The sequence below is a fragment of the Nansenia antarctica genome (assembly GCF_963989245.1).
Source record: "Nansenia antarctica genome assembly, chromosome: 16".
Lineage (NCBI taxonomy): Eukaryota > Metazoa > Chordata > Actinopteri > Argentiniformes > Microstomatidae > Nansenia > Nansenia antarctica.
Genome location: NC_137686.1, coordinates 18,377,758 through 18,386,461, shown reverse-complemented (window position 1 = coordinate 18,386,461; position 8,704 = coordinate 18,377,758).

Sequence of the window (8,704 nt, the reverse complement as noted above, 5' to 3'; positions counted from 1 at the left end):
ATCAAAAAAACGTATAGGTGTGGACAGGGCCTGAGTCTGTGTGTTCCCCTTGTCTCTGTGCCAGTTCGTCTTTGTCCCTTGTGCCAAACGTATCAGCGATCTATCCTAATGTTATTTGAATTCCCTTATTTATTTATTTATTTGAACATTTCCGCTAGTTTCCCTGCCTGTTGCCTTCTCCTTATCAGATTACATTCCTTACCCTTTGACTGCCAACCTGTGTACCGAACCCTGCTGTTGGAAAGTAAAGATTATTCTTTTCATTCAAGATTTTGGTCTTCGAGTTGTGCGTCTGAGTCTTTTGCCTGAGTGCTCCTGCCGTTACACAGTATTAGTTAGTGCGTGCGTACGCGTGCATGTGAGCTCTCCCATGCATGCATTCCTCCCTGTCTGTCCTTCAGCTTTTGAAATGATGTGCTGCTCATGAAATACATTGCTGCCATCTCAATGGTCTGACACTCGCAATGTTAAGAATGAGCCGAAGAAGTAGTCAAAAAATAGTATTCAAATAGCAACCGCCCACACTTACTGTGTATGCTTGACTCACTCCGCCTTTATGGAAGAGAGGAGGAGAGAAACACTTTGTGTCTCTTGAGACAACCTTCATACCAGACCGTCGCACCCATACCAGAAAGCGAGTCAAGGTTGAGAGAGGCAACGTTTCAATAGTTTCACCTGTGTCTCTGTGGGAACACTTTTTCTATTTTATTCATTAGCGCTCACAATAGCTCTCGATGCCTGAGCGCTGAGTCACTGATTGCTTTTGTTGGGAGCTAGCTAGCGCAGTCACTCATCCTCCTGTGCAATCCTGTACGTACACGTGCCTTATTCAAGACCTTCTCCGGCTCAACAGTCTCATCTAGACACTCACGTACAATATATAAATATATATATATATTGATTATATGTGAATGGCATACCAAAACTATGAATCATAGTTTTTCAAAACTCAGCACTGAACTGAGGAGGGTTAGGAAGGCATATTGCTTCTTGAAGAGCTGACAGAGTGAGTGGAGGCAGAGCTGACAGAGTGAGTGGAGGCAGAGCTGACAGAGTGAGTGGAGGCAGGGCTGACAGAGTGAGTGGAGGCAGAGCTCACCATGGACAGCGTTGAGGTTTTAGTGTAGCTACGTAGAACAGAAATAGTCTTCGCCATAGCAAGCAGTCTGTGACCTGGCGTCGTACTTAGCTTTCGCTTTGCTTTAGAGTGTCAATTAAATATCATTGATTCTGTTGAAGATATGATAAGATTAATCCCTGCCATTCCGCAATCACCCTCTCTGTCTCAGAGCTGAGTCTACTTAGCTTCTGTGGTCACACTGTGAATCACTGGCTATTAAGTATGGTAATGGCCTAGTGTGTGTGTGTGTGTGTGTGTGTGTGTGTGTGTGTGTGTGTGTGTGTGTGTGTGGCTGCAGCAACGTGCGGCATGATGGTCAGTCTTGGAAATGAGACAGGAGGAGAGTAGGCTTGAGGAGAGGAAACCGACGGTTGGCCCACTCACCACCAAATGAGATCATCAGACTGCCTTTCTCTTTTTACTGCCTTTCTCTTTTTCGGGGGGGGGGGGGGGGGGGTTATCTGGCATTTGGTGACCCTGGGGCCCGAGCTGCGTGGCCCTATGTTAGCTAGCGCGGCGGCTAACATGGAGAAGAGGCAGTAACCTTAGCCAGTGGGATGAAAGACCGGAGGGTGCGTCCCCCGAGACTGTGGCGCTGCTAGCCTACTGTCAATCTTCTTTCCTGGATAGCCTGCGCTACTTATTGCATTTTGACCTGTTTCACAGCCCTGCATCGATTGTGGAAGCATTACAGCAATAGGGAAGAAGGAGCTTGTTTCAGCTGATGGCTGTAATATGCTTGTTTTCTTCCTGGAGCCTCGCCTCGCTTCCTTGTTGTCTTTTCCCCCCTTGAGTCGATAAAGTAAATTCCTTTGTAATGGGCTCAAATATTGTCTCGCGACGCGGTTTCCTGTTTCGGCAAGGGGAATAGAGAATTTAACAAACAAAGACAGATGTTTATTCTAAATATATATACGTCATACTGCTGTCCCCTGCGTATCAAGGGCCAGTACAGCCTTGTCTGGCTTGCTGACCACTTGTTAGAGTGGTACTGGCAACGCTATTGTAAAGCCTTTCTTTCTTTCGTTCTTTCTTTCTTACTTTTTTTCTTCGTCTTGTCTTTTGTTTTCTTGTACTTTCATTGGATAATGTTTCAGTATTGTCTAACATTTGACCTTCCCTTTTCTGTTTTATTGTACTTTTTCTTTCTTTCTGTCATATTCCTTTTATCTGTCCCCTCCTTCTCTCATGGTCTCTCCTTATTGTTTCATAGTTCTTTGTCTAACCTTGCTCTCTCTAACTTTATTCCCCACTCTCTCTCTCTCTCTCTCTTTCTCTCTCTCTCTCTCTCTCTCTCTCTCTCTCTCTCTCTCTCTCTCTCTCTCTCTCTCTCTCTCTCTCTCTCTTTCTCTGTGTGGGTGTATATGACACAGGGGCTCTGAGCCACTGGGTTCCAGTAGGAGATGGTGTCTGTCTCTGCGGTACATTAGCCATCCCTTAACATGTATTATTGATTTGGCCTCTCTAATCACTGTCACCAGTGTAACAAACGACCCTTTACTAGGAGCAGAGGAAGGTCTAGGAAGAGGAGATATCAGTGGCTGCAGCCATTTGTGGGAAGAGGGAAGAGTAACACTAACACTTTTAGGGCTAGTTTTCGATTCCACACTAGCATACTACATGACTGTAGTCGTGGAGTGAAGCAATATGTTGGCCATGCATTCTAAGTGGTATGATAGGGGGGGAATTGAAACACAGCCTTGATCTGGCTGAACTGCAAATACTTGACTCTAGTCTCCATACCTCATAAAGAAAGTATTTCTAAAGAGAACCTTGGAGTTGGCGGCCAGCCAACTGTAGTTTGAGATGTAAACTTTCTTTTTTTTATAATGCAATTGCTGATGTAATATAATAATATATGCCATTTAGCTGACACTTTTATTCAAAGCGACTAACATTGCAGTGAGTGTATACATTTTTCAGTATAATAGTATGATCCCAGTGGGGAATCGAACCCACAACCTAAATCTCTTCTCTTTGATTAAAGGAGTAAAGGAGTAAAGCAGTACTTTGAGCAAAGCAGTACTTTGAGCAAAGCAGTAGTTTGAAATCTCAGCTAAAACTGTGGATTTCTATAGTCCTTTTATGTATTCAGTCAGGGTTTGTTCTGCGATTCTCGCAAAAAGACAGATGTACTCTCAGTAGGATATCATTTCAGAATCACACCAGTATGATCAGAGACCGTTGGTGATCTGTGTGTTGTTTTTCTCTAGCAGCAGAGAGACAAAGGATTCTCAGTTTTTGGAGAAAAAATTATAAAAAGAGACTGCTTTTGTATGAAGCTCAAAGGCAGTGTCTCAGCAGGATAAACACATGCAGGGGCGTAGGTGAGGGTCGGGGTGGGAGGAGGGCGAAGGTGGGGGGGGGGGGGGGGTACGTGAGTGAACACTACAATAGGGTGAGGCAGCATCATTCAGCATCACGCACCCCTCTGATGTCACAGTCTGACATCATTCAACCTGATCCGCATTAACAGACAGAGCTTTGAAAAAACGACTGAGTCACACGATGTTCGGAGATCAATACCCCATTTTTAATTAGAGTTGGAAACAAAGTTTTCTCCCTTTTCTGTCTAGTGTGGACTGCACATAAACCCTCTCACGAAATACATACTTTAAAAGCATTTGGTTGACTCTATTGTAGTATGTATTAGGAACGTAATGATGCACAGTAGCTCATAAAAACATATTCTAGCAAAGTTTGAATGTTGGATGTAGTTTACTGTAAGAAGGAATGGCAGGAAATACACAAAAGAAACAACAACAGATAACGTCTTCATGCTAACTCCCAAGGTTCTTTCTTCCTCTTAGTACAGAACACAGAGTACACACAGACTACATAGAAGAAGAAATGTGAGTTTCATATGTGAAGAGGAAGGGAGTGAGGGACAAAAGAAGAAGAATATGTAAGGTTGCAGTTGATTCAGGCCAGACTCAATCAGTGAAGGAGCTGGAGAGGGTTAGATGGATGGAGACAATGAAAACGTGGATAGATGGAAGGATGGAGGGAGGGGGGAGGGAGGGAGAGAGAGAGAGAGGGTGGGATGGAAGGATGGAGGGAGGGATGGGGATGTCAAGTAAAGTATACTTTTCTTTCACAGACTGAATAAGCATTCAAAGAGCAATGTCATGTTCACTGCGTTGGCAGTGCATTTCCAGTGAAAGTGAGGACATGTCGTAACATGGAGGCTCATCGGAGACCCCAGCCACCCCAACCACAGTCTGTTCCAACTGATGCCCTCCAAAAGACGAAGCCTCTTCCAGAGCCACCGGGCCAAAACTCAGAGGCTAACCAACAGCTACTTCCCCCAGGCGATCAGGCTCGTACACAAGCCTACTGAAGACAAATGACTATTATCCCCAAGCACACCCCATGTATGCAGACTACCTACCCTTAAACACACAGTCACTTTACTCAATACTACCTCTTACACCCACTGCCACCGGGTGCAATACTCATGACATTTTCATGACAGTCATTTTTTTTAACCTTTTTTTACTATTTGTACTGCTCAATTGTGTCCTGTCTTATTAGTCTCCTACAACTTGTCACTTGTCCAATTGACTCACTTATATCTTATAACTATTGCCACTTTATCTATCTTGACACATCATAACGAAAGGATACTTCTAAGTAGAGTGCTCCATAACTAGTACTTAAACTACTACTCTACCATACATACATAACTGTCATGATGGTATGCAATGGCGTGTGACCCGTGTCCACTTAGTACTACACAGAGAGAGTGTTGTATTGGAACAAGACTGAGACGTATATTGAGTTGTATGGGGGGGAACAATTCTACTCATCACTCCTGATCAGCATGCAAATGCTTAATTTACATACTGCCAAATCAATAATTATTTGATGGCTGAAAGTGTGTGTCTCGCCCTCCCTGGACGGCTCTACCCTCGGCGTTTCTTATAATAGTCTCACATCTTATGGATTCAGCTCATCTGTAGTATTTGCTCTTTGCTATGGCTCACAAAGACCTTTCTGCTCCGACGCCATCTCACCTCATTAACATTTTAGGTGACGAGCCTGTCATGGTCTTAATTAACTATTCATGAGCAGGGCTTATAGCTATATTAACATTTTACAACCAATAAATCACTTTCTCTTTGTGTGTGTGTGTGTGTGTGTGTGTGTGTGTGTGTGTGTGTGTGTGTGTGTGTGTGTGTGTGTGTGCGCGCGTGCGTGCGTGCGTGCATGTGTCTGTGACTGTGTGTCTCTTCATCTCTATGTTTGTCTAAAAACATGGCCATGACATTTATCTGAACTTTTCCTTAATCTTCCGTTCCACTGATGTTACGCATATTAAGACACAGTCATTACGTTTTTCCTCTAGAAAACAAGAAACTCGACCTAAAAATCAAACCCTGAGAAGGTTATTCAGAGTGCTGTGCCAATTAAGATTTGTCTTGGTATCTAGATAAGTAAATCCAGCTAAGCACCAACAAATACAACGTATGTCACACAAAGTTGAATGTCCACGAATGAGTGTGCCCAGACGAGTCAGTCAACCAATCGAAAGTAGGGAGAAGGGAACTAAACCTGCAAGTGTCATGGCCTCACCTTTGTTACGGGGGTAAATAAAGGCTATCAGGTGAAGAGGCTTTTAGTGAACAGGTGATAGGCAACTCCTAGAACAACACCAACCTGTAATAGTTGAACCTATAACTCAGACTATATAACTTATCTCTAACACTTCTCCAACAAGTTGCTGAGAGGGGGTGTAGCGACTCAAGCTGAGTTCTAACATAAACAACACACAGTGAGAAGGAGTGTTCTTGTCCTGCTGGGGAACAAAATGCTTCTTCAGTTGATTCTGGGCACATGCTGACACACGCACACAATTTTGTGTGTGTGTGTGTGTGTGTGTGTGTGCGTATGTGTGTGTGTGTGTGTGTGTGCGTATGTGTGTGTGTGCGTATGTGTGTGTGTGTGTATGCGTGTGTGTGTGTGTGTGTGTGTGTGTGTGTGTGCTTGTGTGTGTGTGTGTGCGTATGTGTGCGTGTGTGTTTGTGTGTGTGTCTGTGTGTGTGTGTGTGTGTGTGTGTGTGTGCGTATGTGCGTGTGTGTTTGTGTGTGTGTGTGTGTGTGTGTGTGTGCGTGTGTGCATGTGTGTGTGTGTGTGTGTGTGTGTGTGTGTGTGTGTGTGTGTGAGCCTGGTTAGCCTATGGGGCAGTGTCCTGCCTGCATGGTGCTTGGGCTGGGAAGGAGCAGCTTCTCCGGTGACTCACCCTGTGTAAGTGTAGCAGTGTTACCAGTGTTATACCACAGTGTGCATGGCGCAGCACTAACAGCTGCCAAATGAGACAGGTCTCTGCGCCACTGTTCACTCTTCCTATGTGACACCCAGGGCTTATGGCCCAGTATGTATATACTGTAGTAGTGTCTCTTCCTATGTGAATGAATGAATGAATGAATGAATGAATCGTTTAATGACCACACAACCAAGGTCGGTGGAATTTGTTGTTGGTACAATGGAAACAACTCAATACAGCAGGCAGTGTCAAAACATCAAACATACACACATTACACATGACTATCACAATGGACAATGTACACACATAACCACAAGACAAAATCATTTTTGGGACTATTTCAATTAATTATATATAGCCATTGTTTGTTTTTTTAAGAATATAACTTCTCCTATAACTTAACCTCATGAACTTCAGTTCAACTTACCCCATCAGAACTATGAATTTGAGAGTGGTTACATTTCTCCAGCCCCATCTCTCAGCGATTTATGAGAAAAGTGGCTGGGAGACTGCTTTGTTGTGGTTTGAATCCCAGATTACCCCATTAAAGACAAGATTACCCCATTAAAGACCAGATTACCCCATTAAAGGGTCAAAGACAAGGTCACAAGACTCAAGGACATCGCTTGAGAGACAAACAGAATAACAGAATTGCAAGCAGATGATGCTGTAGAATTCTGTTGCATAATGCATATTCACTGTTCTGCATTCTCTATGGTAAATCCACTATAACTATAAAAAGAAAACTCTCTATTTATGAATCATCATGCCAGACTACTCCATTTTGCAGGAAGGGGGGGGGCTGATATGATATGGCGTTAATCATAACCCCCCCCCCACACACACTATTTCTGGCAGACTACAATGAGAAGTTATGCGTGACATTAATCTCCCTTTTTTAGCCATGGAGAAGCACATAATGATGTAGATGAAGTGTTTCGGTGACAAAGTGGCCTTTCTCCTAGATAATGTCAGCATAGACAGCTGTCTTAAAGAGCAAGGACCATTAGAGCAAAGTCTACAGGAAAGAATGGTTTGGTTCCTCTTAAAATCTGTTACAGTAACTTATTGAAAAAAAGGTTGATCATACGTCGGCAATAAGTGGCTTAATTAATCATAATCTGCATCTAATAGGAAACATTGAATTAAAATAGCATCCCATAGGGTAACATCTTGGCTTTTCTAATAAAAGATGATCAGGGTCGAACAGTTCCACGTTCCATGTGCGTTAGGGTATGAGGTAGGTCTAATGACAGATGGTATTTACACTCGTTCAGACAGGAGTGACAGTAAGAGACAATCAGTCACTCAAACTATTTCAATGATCGCTGTTGGCCCACAATTGGAACCTTATGGGATTGCCATGACTACAATGTGGGCATAAGAAGAGGGGTTCGCTCTTGCTTTCATGTTGTTGTGCTGCCCTCTACTGGTTGTAGAATCAAAGTATTTCTGTAGACAAGTATTTGTGTGAGTGTGAGTGTGTGTGTGTGTGTGTGTGTGTGTGTGTGTGTGTGTGTGTGTGTGCGTGTGCGTGTGCGTGTGCGTGCGTGTGCGTGTGCGTGTGTGTGTGTGTGTGTGTGTGTGTGTGTGTGTGTGTGTGTGTGTGTAAGTGCATGCATGTGGAGGAGGCATAATCCCTTGCTGCGATGTTCAATAGCATCCTGTTTCCTATTAACCTCCTGATCTCCATCACTTCCATTCGACTCCACTTCTTCTAAAAGGACATTCTAGCAGTTGTCATTACTATGGTAACTGCCTCATATTTTAAGCAGAGAATATCAATAACTGAGTGTTGCTTCAACAGAAACGTAGTGCCTCAGAGTCTGCCTTGGGTCGAACCGAGCTGACTGATAGCTCATATTGATATGGGTGCATGCTGTTTATGGATTAGCCACAGAAAACCACAGACAATTCAATGTGATAAATTGTTGATATGGTGACTTAAGAGACTGAAGGAGTCAAATGAACTGATAGATTCCATCTGGATGTTTCTCTCTCACTTGGTCACGGGAATGAATCTTCTGGTGGTAAATTTAAACAGACAGCGCGAGCCCTTACGTAACATGTTCATCATGAAATTACCTCACCAACTCCTGGTACACTCCCTCGTCAACATTGCCTGATGAACACCAGCAAAAACCTATTTTTGGAGGAGCTGTTTCTGGGCTTAAAGCGTTTCACACATGAAATACAGCTTTGTTCTTTGGGAAAAGTGGTGTCCCTTGGGAGAGTAACTGAGTAATTTGGCTTGTGTGAGAAACTGAGTGAACTTGTACCTTTATCTGTCATGTATTCAGGTAGAGTATACTGCATA